Genomic DNA, 10,089 nt, shown 5'->3' on the forward strand with positions numbered 1-10,089 from the left:
TCCTTTGCAAGTCTCTTTCTTTCTTCCTTCCTTTCTTCCTTTCTTCCTTCCTTCCTTCCTTCCTTCCTTTCTTTCTTTCTTTCTTTCTTTCTTTCTTTCTTTCTTTCTTTCTTTCTTCTTTCTTTTGTAGCTCTGCAATTACCCTGTTCCCTTCACCCCATCCTGACAGGGCAGGGACCCTGAGGCCTGGAGGTTTCTCCCAAACAGGTATGAATGACCCTGCCCGTGTAGACGAATGCCTGCTCGCCTGCTCAACGCACATCCAACCTCAGAAAGAGCAGGTACTTTGGCGCACCAACACGAAAAAAAATCCAGAGGCCCTCTGATCCAGGTTCTTTGTTTTACAGTGGGGGAAACTAAGGCCCAAGAACAGAAGCTAGGTGGAGGCTCCACAGTGGAGCCTGAGCGTAGCTGACTTGAGGTGCTGGGTGCCACCCTCAGGTGCAGCCTGGGACTGCGTGTGGTTGGGAACAGAGATTCACTCATTTGCTCAAGTATCTCTTGAGCTTGCAGGACTGGACAGGTGACAGCAGCAAGACAGGGAGCCGCCTGGGGTTCTCAGACCAGTGCGTGGACAAAAGACCCACACTGGCTGAGAGGTCAGAAGGAGAGACAGAAACCAGGAAGGGCAGCTGCAGTTTCCATGGACGGTCAGGGATGGGGGTGGGGAGGCAACAGCAAGGGAAGGAGGCCATCTGGATTCAACAGTGCTCAGGCATGGAGGGAGGGAGGGAGGGAGGGAGGCCTGTCAGGACGCAGCAGGGAGGGAAGAACAGCAACAATCAGGGTGGAAGGAGACCGTCTCTGGGTATTATATCCACCGGTGGGATTGCGCCAGGGTCGAGATGTAGGTCTCCTGTGGCACAGAGCTGCAGAGGTAAAGGCAGGGCAGAGCCAGTTCCCAGGTTCCCAGGCTCAAATCCGGGGCGGATTCATGGGTCAGCAATAGATGTGACAGGAAAAGAGTCAGGCTTCCTCCCGAACTATGTCTCCCTAGTGGATTTTTCCCAAGGAGGGACAGCAGGGTGTGTTTATGTGTGTGTGTGTTTGTGTGTGTGTACAGAAAGAGAGTACTCACCATCCACGGCAACATTGGTGTTTTGAACCATGAGAAGTGCGGATGAGGTCGCACAGGCCTTGAGGAAATAGGAGAGCCAGGGCCGGGTTACTAGGGCTGAGGACAGGTGTGCACCATAGGAAGGTGCAAACCACTCGGACACTTGAAGCCTAGGAGGGCCCGGTGTCTGGTGGGTGAGGGGGTGATGACCCCAGCACCCCCGGTCAGCTAAGCCCGGGGTAGACAAACAGCCACTCCCCCCACCCTCTCTTCGCCCTTTTCTATTTGTGACCAATAATAAGCACCTTCCTGCTTCACCAATGACCAAGCAGCCGGGGTGATGGTGGTGATGGTGGTGGTGATGGTGGTGGTGGTGATGGTGGTGTTGATGGTGGTGGTGGTGGTGGTGGTGGTGGTGGTGATGGTGGTGGTGGTGGTGATGGTGGTGATGGTGGTGGTGATGGCGGCATTGTGTAGACATGGCAACAGCAGGCAGCCTGTGTCAGCAGGAGGTGTGTGGCCCCGCCAAAGCGCTCCCTCAGTTCCCACGAAGCCTGCAGGGGATCTCAGCTGCCTGCTCCCCAGGCTCTGGGGTCAGTACAGTCATTCCTCCCCTCCCTCCCCCTCCTTTCTCTCCCTCCTTGCCCTCCTCCCACCCCTCCCCTCCCGCTGCACCCTGCCCTCCACGTGGCCTTCAGTGAGTAATGTGTAGCAGCGGAACCAGGAAGCTCTAGCTCTCTGCAAGTGGCCAGAGGAGGTCTGGCTTGTCCACCTCGGGGGGGGGGGGGGGAAGGCGCGGATGGGACCAGCTCCTGCCTGGCTGGCCCCGTAATAAACCTACCTGGCTAGTGGAAGAAAGAGTGGGGCAGTGCTCATGCAGGCCTCTTGGCATCCAGCATCCAGGAGGCCCCTCTGGCAAAGCTGCTCAGTGGTGGCCACCTTGAGTGGGCAGCCTGCTCTCCTGCTCATGGTCCCACACAGGAGAGGGAGGGCCATTTCTTCCTGTCGGTGTGTGTGAGTGCAGAACTTCCTCTTCTGAGCGACCTCACTGGCTCTGTGCTGACCCCACCTGGAGAAGGTAGGGGGTCAGCCGGCCTTGCTCTCTCCTTCATCTCCTTAGCTGCTTGTGTTGGGTGCTCACGCTCATATACACACTTGTATGTGCACATGCGTGCTTCCCCGCAGATGCCGAGCCTGGGGGAAGCACAGAGGCCATAGACAGGCTTCCCCGAGGTCCACTGGCCCTTTTCCGGAAGGTTCCCGGCACAGACTCTGAAGCACGTTTATTGAAAGCCCACTGTGTGCTGCCTGTGGGTCTCTCTACCATTTTCTGAGTGAGGCTTTACTTCTTCCACGGCACAGATGAGGGAGCTGCAGTACAGACGGGGCCAAGAAACCCGTCAGACCCTGGGGTCACAGCCTGGGGTCACGCTGTTCCTCCTTAAGCTTCCATAGCCAACTCTCATCAGAGCCATCCAGGAAGACAGGCCGCTCCGAGGGACAGGGTGGGGTCTGCTGTGTCTATCCCCAAGGGGCCACCTAGCCTTCCCCGTGTTTAGGTTTGGCATCCTGGTAGGAGCCACGCACTAAAAATACTCTCCCATGTGTTTAGATGATTCTTGGAGAATAAACTTCCCCGTCTTGGCTCTCACCTTGCACACTTGCAGGCCCAGTTTCCTGTGGCTCTGATGTGACTGTGTGGGAGGGGAAAGGAAGGTAGGAACGGAGGGTCCGCAAGACCCAGAGTCCCAGGGGGTGGGGTGGAGGAGTTCTTCCTGAGCTTGGACTGAGGAGGCCGCTAGCTCATGTCAGGGGCTATCTGTACGGACGCCTTCACGGTGCTCCAGGGTGAGGCAACCTGTAGGTGCCAAGCTTACGTGTGCACTAGGTGGGAAGAGACGAAGAAGCCCATGGCCCAGCCCGCAGGGCTCCGGGCTTCCCAGAGCCTGGAGTAAGCCATTCACAGATGGCGGCGAGCTTGGCCCTCCTGTCTTACCGACCTCACCGTTCATCCCCAGGCTACTGCTGCTGACCCTGGGAGGAAGGCCAAGCCTGTCTGTGGACGGGGCATGGCTCCTGGACCTTCTGAGTTACACACACACACATCAGCCTGCTTTGTTTGTTTATCTGAGTAGGGACAAAGACTTGACCTCCTGTGATGAAGGAGACGTTGGGGTGGGCGCTAGGCAGGCCGTGGGAAGGGCTTCCTCTAGGGGACAGCCGGAGGACAGATAAGTCAGAGGCACAGCCCACAGGAAGGGATATTGAGTATGTATTGGAACAGTCTACTCTCAACAAGATTTAATCTGCCAACAAACACTGCTACATCCTTCAGGCTAGACACTGGGGAACCAGGCAGGAGGAGCCCAGGTCAGGTCATTCCTGCAAGACTCCTAAGCAGAGGCCAGAGGCGGTGAAGACAGTGTAGGAACAGGCTGGGACTAGGCTGCCGACACCCTGGAGTCTAGACCCCCAGAGACACACAGGACTCTGGTGGAATCCTTTTCTACTGAAAATTAGCCAGGTAAAGTGAGTCATCAGAACCTCAGTTTCCTTGTCTGTAAAATGGGGATGAAGGAAACTGTGGAGACAGTCAGCAAAGGGCCTGCTGTGCAAGCCTGAGGACCAGAGTTAGATCTTCAGGACCCGTGTCAAACAGCCAGGCTGTGCCATCCCTCGCTTGTAATCCCAGTGCCGGGGAGGCAGAAAGCCAGCCTCTCCTAACGGACAAGCCCTCCAAAGGAAGGTGCTGGCTGCTGAGACGGCTCAGTTGGCGCGTGCTTGCGGAGTTTGAGCCCTGGCACCCATGTAAAAGGGCAGGCACAGCGGTGTGTTCCTGTATGCCCAGTGCTGGGGAGGCAGCGGCAGGGGGACCCCTGGAGCTTGGTGGCTGCCCAGCCCAGCCAGTCAGTGAGCTCCAGTGTGAAACCCTGTCTCGTCTCCTCTTCCTTTCTTTTTTTTTTTTAAATATATTTATTTATTATATATACAATGTTCTGCCTACATGTATGTCTGCACACCAGAAGAGGGCACCAGATCTCATTCTATGGCCACCGTGTGGTTGCTGGGAATTGAACCCAGGACCTCTGGGAAAGCATCCAGTGCTCTTAACCTCTGAGCCATCTCTCCAGCCCCTTTTCTTTCTTTCTTTCTTTCTTTCTTTCTTTCTTTCTTTCTTTCTTTCTTTCTTTCTTTCTTTCTTTCTTTCTTTTCTTTCTTTCCTTCCTTTCTTTCTTTCTTTCCTTCTTTCTTTCTTCCTTCCTTTCTTTTTCTGAGACAGGGTTTCTCTATGTAGCCCTGTCTGTCCTGGAACTCACTCTGTAGACCTGGCTGGTCCCAAACACACAGAGATCCACCTGCCTCTGCCTCCCCAGTGCTGGGATTAAAGGTGTGTGCCACCAAGTCCTGCTGTGAACCCCCCCAACACACTGTCTCAAAAAAAAGTAAGGTGGAGAGTGATTGAGGGAGACACCTTACATTGACCTCTCTGATCTACACACACACACACACACACACACACACACACACCACACATACCACAAATACACATATACCACACACACACACACACACACACACACACACACACACACAGAGCCACACAAACACACCACACATACCACAAATACACACATACCACACACACACACACACACACAGAGCCACACACACACACACACCACACATACCACAAATACACACATACCATACACACACACACACACTTAAACAAAAAGTGGATGATCAGTTGACCTCTGGCTTCCACACACACATTCACGATGTGTGTCTGTGCACTCCCCCACATGGACAGCACCCACGCACATGTGAGCACACGCACATACACAGAAGTGTACACATGTCTGCCCAGTTTTTTGGTCTTTTTATTTCCTTCAGAGCGGTGAGCCACTAAGCTAAATCCCCAAGCTCATATATTTTAAAACATGTATTGGAAGGATCTCACTAAACATATAAGGGGTCACTGTGTAGATCAAGCTGGCTTTGAACTCAAAGAGTTCCTCCTGAGGGGCATAGGAGAAGAAGAGGGGATGGGGAAGGGCATTACAGCTGGGATACAAAGTGAATAAACTGTATATATATATATATACAGGATATATATATATATCCTCCTGTTTCTGGGATTAAAGTGTGCTACCATGCTTGGCTCCCCGCCTCCCCCTTTCTTCTGTTTTTTTTGTTTTGTTTTGTTTTGTTTTGTTTTGTTTTGTTTTGAGCCAGGGTTTCTCTGTGTAGCCCTGGTTGTCCTGGAACTTGTTCTGTAGATCAGGCTGTCCTCCAACTCAGAGATCAGCCTGCTTCTGGCTTCCGAGGAGATTCTGACAGCATTTACTTTAGAGGTTGCTGCGAAGGTAAAACATAATGCCTGAGCAAGAGAATATTCTCAGTATTGGTAGTTTAGACCTTTTTTTTTTTTTGAGAGAGCGAGCTGAAGGGCAGCCTGGGCTTCTGGGGAGTGGCAGGAAGCGGCAGCACGTGGGTTCCGGCTGGTACCCCTCTCCCATTCATGAGAAAACATCAGGGGTCCTTGTGCATCCACTCTCCACTCAGGACAGGGGCTCCCAGTTCCTGGTGAGGGAAGTGTCTCCGTCCACCCTATGATAGGGGGGAGGAGAGGCGCCACGGAGGCCAGGGAGTCCCTGACTGTTCGGGTGGGGGTTAAGGATGGGGTGTGGTTGAGCCTTCATCTCTGAAAGGAAGGCTTCCCCTCCCTGGGGCCCCACCTGCTTTCTCCTTGAGGGTGTAGCCAGACTGGGGCTGTTCCCTTTTCATTTCTGCCTTCCTGGGGCACCACAGGGACACCAAGGGTGCCCTCTGCATGGCCTCCTTTCCGTCCTGGTGCTGTCCCTTCCACTGTCTGCCACTCAGACTTGAAGTTCAACTCCTGGGCCCATCTATGTAAACAAAGGAAGCTCAACAGCCTTTGAATTTCAGAGAAACAACTAAGAATTGTTTCAGTGTGTCCCTCATAGTGCATAGGAAATCCTTACACCAAAGCATCGTTTCTTGTTTATCTGAAATTTAACTTTAACTAAGGGCCTGACTGCCTGGTGATTTCTTTTCAAAGGTTTCTTTTTATATATGTGTCTGTCTGTCTGTATGGATACAGGCCATCTTTGTATAAATGACCTTGGAGGCACGAAGAGGGTGTTGGATCAAGCGCCTCCTCACCCTGCCAAGGAGGGCAGCTTAGGTGCTACCTGAGCATTCTATTACACAAGAGGGTGGCTGCGATGATTTTTATAGTCATTTTCATGTTTTAGGTCTGGTAGTTTTACCCTCATTTCCACCTACCTCAGGGAAGCTGAGCTATGGAGAAGAGGGTAAGAGAGGGGGTAGCAGGTGGGGACTCACCCACCGAGATTCTTCCCACTGCTTCCTGTCCTCTCTTCTGCTGGCCGTACACCTTCAGGAGCAGACTGAGGGCAGCCTGGCCCAAGGGTTTTCCCTCCAGAGCCTTTCTGGTGGGAGATTTCCCGTGGGGAGGGCAGCTGGCTGTGTTACACAGGGCACTGGAGCAGACCCGCCTGCCTGTGGATTTCCTCCTGCAGTTTCCCAGTAACTGGGGAGAGGCCAGGAGCAGGGGAATCTCTTATCCTTTGGCCTTGGCCTGACTCCAGCCAAGCTGTGCTGGAGGCTTCCCAGCTACCTCCTGGCAAGCCAGCATCCACCACCATCACAGCTGCCCTCTTGTGTAAAGACTCCCAGGTGGCACCCAGCTGCCCTTCTAGTAGGACGAGGAAGGGTTTGACGCCAGGGGTTCATTTTCAAACCACAGCCTGGAGTGCAGGAAGGATGCCACCCAGAGGGACCTGAGCACCTCCTGTCCAAATTCAAAGTTCTCTTTCGGCTCTTTTCACCTTATAATCTTGATCAGGTTTACTGCCCCTCGCTATCATTACTTATACACCCACTATCTTACCCAGGGCCCTTCTTCGCAAGGTACTTTATACCTGTTATCTGATTCTGACAGCAACCTTTAGAGCAGAAAGGTCTGGAAGGAGCAGCCTCCTCCACTGGCAGGTGTTATCCCATGCTCACTGCTTGTGGTGGGCCCGGGGATGTTCCCGTGGAAGGATGGCTCCAGCTGCTGAGTGGCACCAGGGTGCAGATGCCCTCAAACTTCAGCCCCTTTGCTCCAGACCACCTTCCCTCGGAGGTGGCCGGTGTCTCATAGATGTGTGGCTTAATTCCATGGGCCCGTTCCAGCTCCAGATCTCCCCAAGGGGCGGTCAAGGTCACTGTTGGACCCATGTGTCAATAGGGCCGATTGTCCATCTTCCTACTTCCACTTTCTTCCCCTCCCTTCCACAGATGGGTCCAATAGGTGCTCCTTAACAAACAGCCCCGAGTGAGGGTCCAGCAGCCCCAGAACAACACAAAACACACAGCAAGTTCTAAAAGGTACAATGGCCCAGAAGACAGTCAGGGGTCAGGAGAGTAACAATAGCTTTGTGTCCACCCATGTTGGGGTTCTAGTAGCAGGGGCCACACACCAGGCCAGCCCAGACCTAGCATAAGCTCCACTTTGTGCTGCTCTCTGTTCTCTGTCCCTCTCACCCCGGGGGAAAGATCACTCTCAACCATGAGCGTGTCAGTGGCCAGGTCAAAACTGGCCCGCACAGAGCAGGGCAGGCGCAGCAGAGGTTTGCAGGATGAATGACTACGAGGCGGGGGGGGGGGGGGGGGTGGTGGACAACAGCAGGGAATGGGATTACCACACGTCTTTCTGGGGCTGGGACCAAATATTTACCTTGCTCACTGGAAAATCCCGGGATAAGCCTGGTTTTCTAAGGCCTATTTATGTCACCTCGCCTTCAGTGACAGCCACAATTGGCCTGCTCGTACTGCAGTTTGAACACCTGTTTCCATACGTGGGGCCTAGGCATGGAAGATGTTTGAACTACAGCATCTCCACCCTGTGTCCTTGGGGGAATCTGCTCTGTGATCCTTGTGCCCCGGGAGGCTCTGGTACTGTGTCCTGCCCTCCTTGTCTGCCTGCAGGTCTACATGGGGTTTTAGGGTAGCTTAGCTGACTGACCGCCCACTGCTTGATGTGGGCTAGGATGGACTTGCCTCCCATGAGGGAATAGGTTTAGATGTGACAAGTAGGGTCTGGGTCAAGCTTCAGAGCTGGAGAGAAGAGGCATGGAGTCATGCTGCCTCTTGGATTCACACTGGAATCTAAGGCAAACGGAAGTAGCACAGGGTGCTGGGGTTTGGATAGGTTTTGAGTGTATTCTGTCAGGGCTCTATGTGTGGAAACTTAATCCCCATTATAAGGCAGTAAGAGGGCAGACGCTTAGTCTGGCTCTGTGTTTAGAAGTGGGGCTTTTGGGGCTAAGTCTCACTTGTGGTAGCCTGACAACCTGAGTTTGAACCCTGGAACCCATGCAAAAGGCTGGATGCAGGGCCACGCATCCGTCACCCCAGTGCCCCTACAGTGAGATTAAAAGTGGAGACACAATAGCTCTCTGTGCAGCAGCAGGCACACCAAGAGAGACAGAGCCTCAACAAGACGGAAGGTGAAAACAGATCCTGAAAGTTGTCTCCTCAGCTCTGCACTTGTGCTGTGCTGTGTACGCCCTCCTTCACCTACTAAATGAGTTTAATTAATTAAATGAGAAGTAGCACTTTGGGGGGACTGGAGAGATAGTTCAGTCAGTAAAGGGATCACCCCGAGAGCAAGAGGATCTGGGTTCAATCTCACCCACGTAAGAATGCCAGCCATTCGGGTGTGTTTTTGTAATCCCCCTCCTGGGAGACAGACAGCAAGGTCCCTGGGAGCTCACTAGCGAGCCATTCCAGCCTCACTGGAGAGCTCTGGGCCGAGGAGAGACCCTGGGTATGAAGGAGGGCACCTGATTGTCCTTTGGTTTCCACCTGTACACGTATGTGCACCCACGGGCATCCTCCCGAATTACAGTTTTTAAACATTGGGGCTTTTGGAAGGCGATTAGGATTAGATAAGGTCATCAGGGTGAAACCTCCCCATGAATAAATAATGAGTGATTTGTAAGAGAAATGAGAGAAACCAAGACCAGCACAGACAGACACAGACAGACAGACAGACAGACACACACACGCAAACACACAGTCTCAGTACCACCTTGCGGTTCTGCCATCCCTTCACACCTTGTGTTTCCAGCACCACTAGACTAAATAAACCTCTTCTTTTTAAAGTAGTCTGACTCAGGCCTTTCACTTCAGTATCAGGAATCAGACAGACACTTGTGAAACAGTGACATTTAAGACAGTAACATGTGGGGACAGCAGCTTTGCTTCAGGAACAGTGCGACGGAGCAGCAGGTGCGGTGTTGAGGGGACGGTACTGGTATTGTTGGGTAGGGAGCACCCTGATGATCAGGTGGTCCGGGCAGCTCGCTGCACTTCTTTAAGTGAGGGGCTGAGAGTTGGCTCAGTGTTAAGGGCACTTGCTGTTCTTGCAAAGGACCCAGGTTCCATCTCTTGTGAAAGCTCGCCACCTCCTTGGGCACCAGGCACACACATGAGGCACAGGTGTTCACGCAGGAAGAATGCTCTTACACACAGAGTAATATTTAAAAAGAGCGTGCTTGCGATAGCCCTGGGGGCTGCGTTTACTGCTTCGAGAGCGGGACTTTGCAGGGGGCATGGGTAGGGTCCATCGTGGTGGTGGGGGTGACATCTGAAGCAGGGAGGGAGGGTCCTCGCCGATGCCAGCGTTTGGAATTTGGTGAGAATAGCTGAGTCCATGATCAGCATGAATGGAACTGTAGAGGAGGTGTCTCAGGACTCTGAAGGCACTGAGTCCATGCTGTCCTGCAGAGGGGTGCTAGGGAGGCCAGCCATGCAGCACAGCAGGCCCTGAATGCTAACATTTCTTCCCAAGGCACATAAGGAGTTTGGATTTTTCTTCAAATTGACACTGGCTACTTCCCTAGAAACAAAATTAATTACGACCGGTCATTTTCTGCTTTAAATAATAATAATAATAATAATAATAATAATAATAATAATAATAATAATAATAATAA

This window comes from Psammomys obesus, unplaced genomic scaffold, assembly GCF_907164565.1.
Source record: "Psammomys obesus unplaced genomic scaffold, mPsaObe1.curated_primary_1811, whole genome shotgun sequence".
Classification (NCBI taxonomy): domain Eukaryota; kingdom Metazoa; phylum Chordata; class Mammalia; order Rodentia; family Muridae; genus Psammomys; species Psammomys obesus.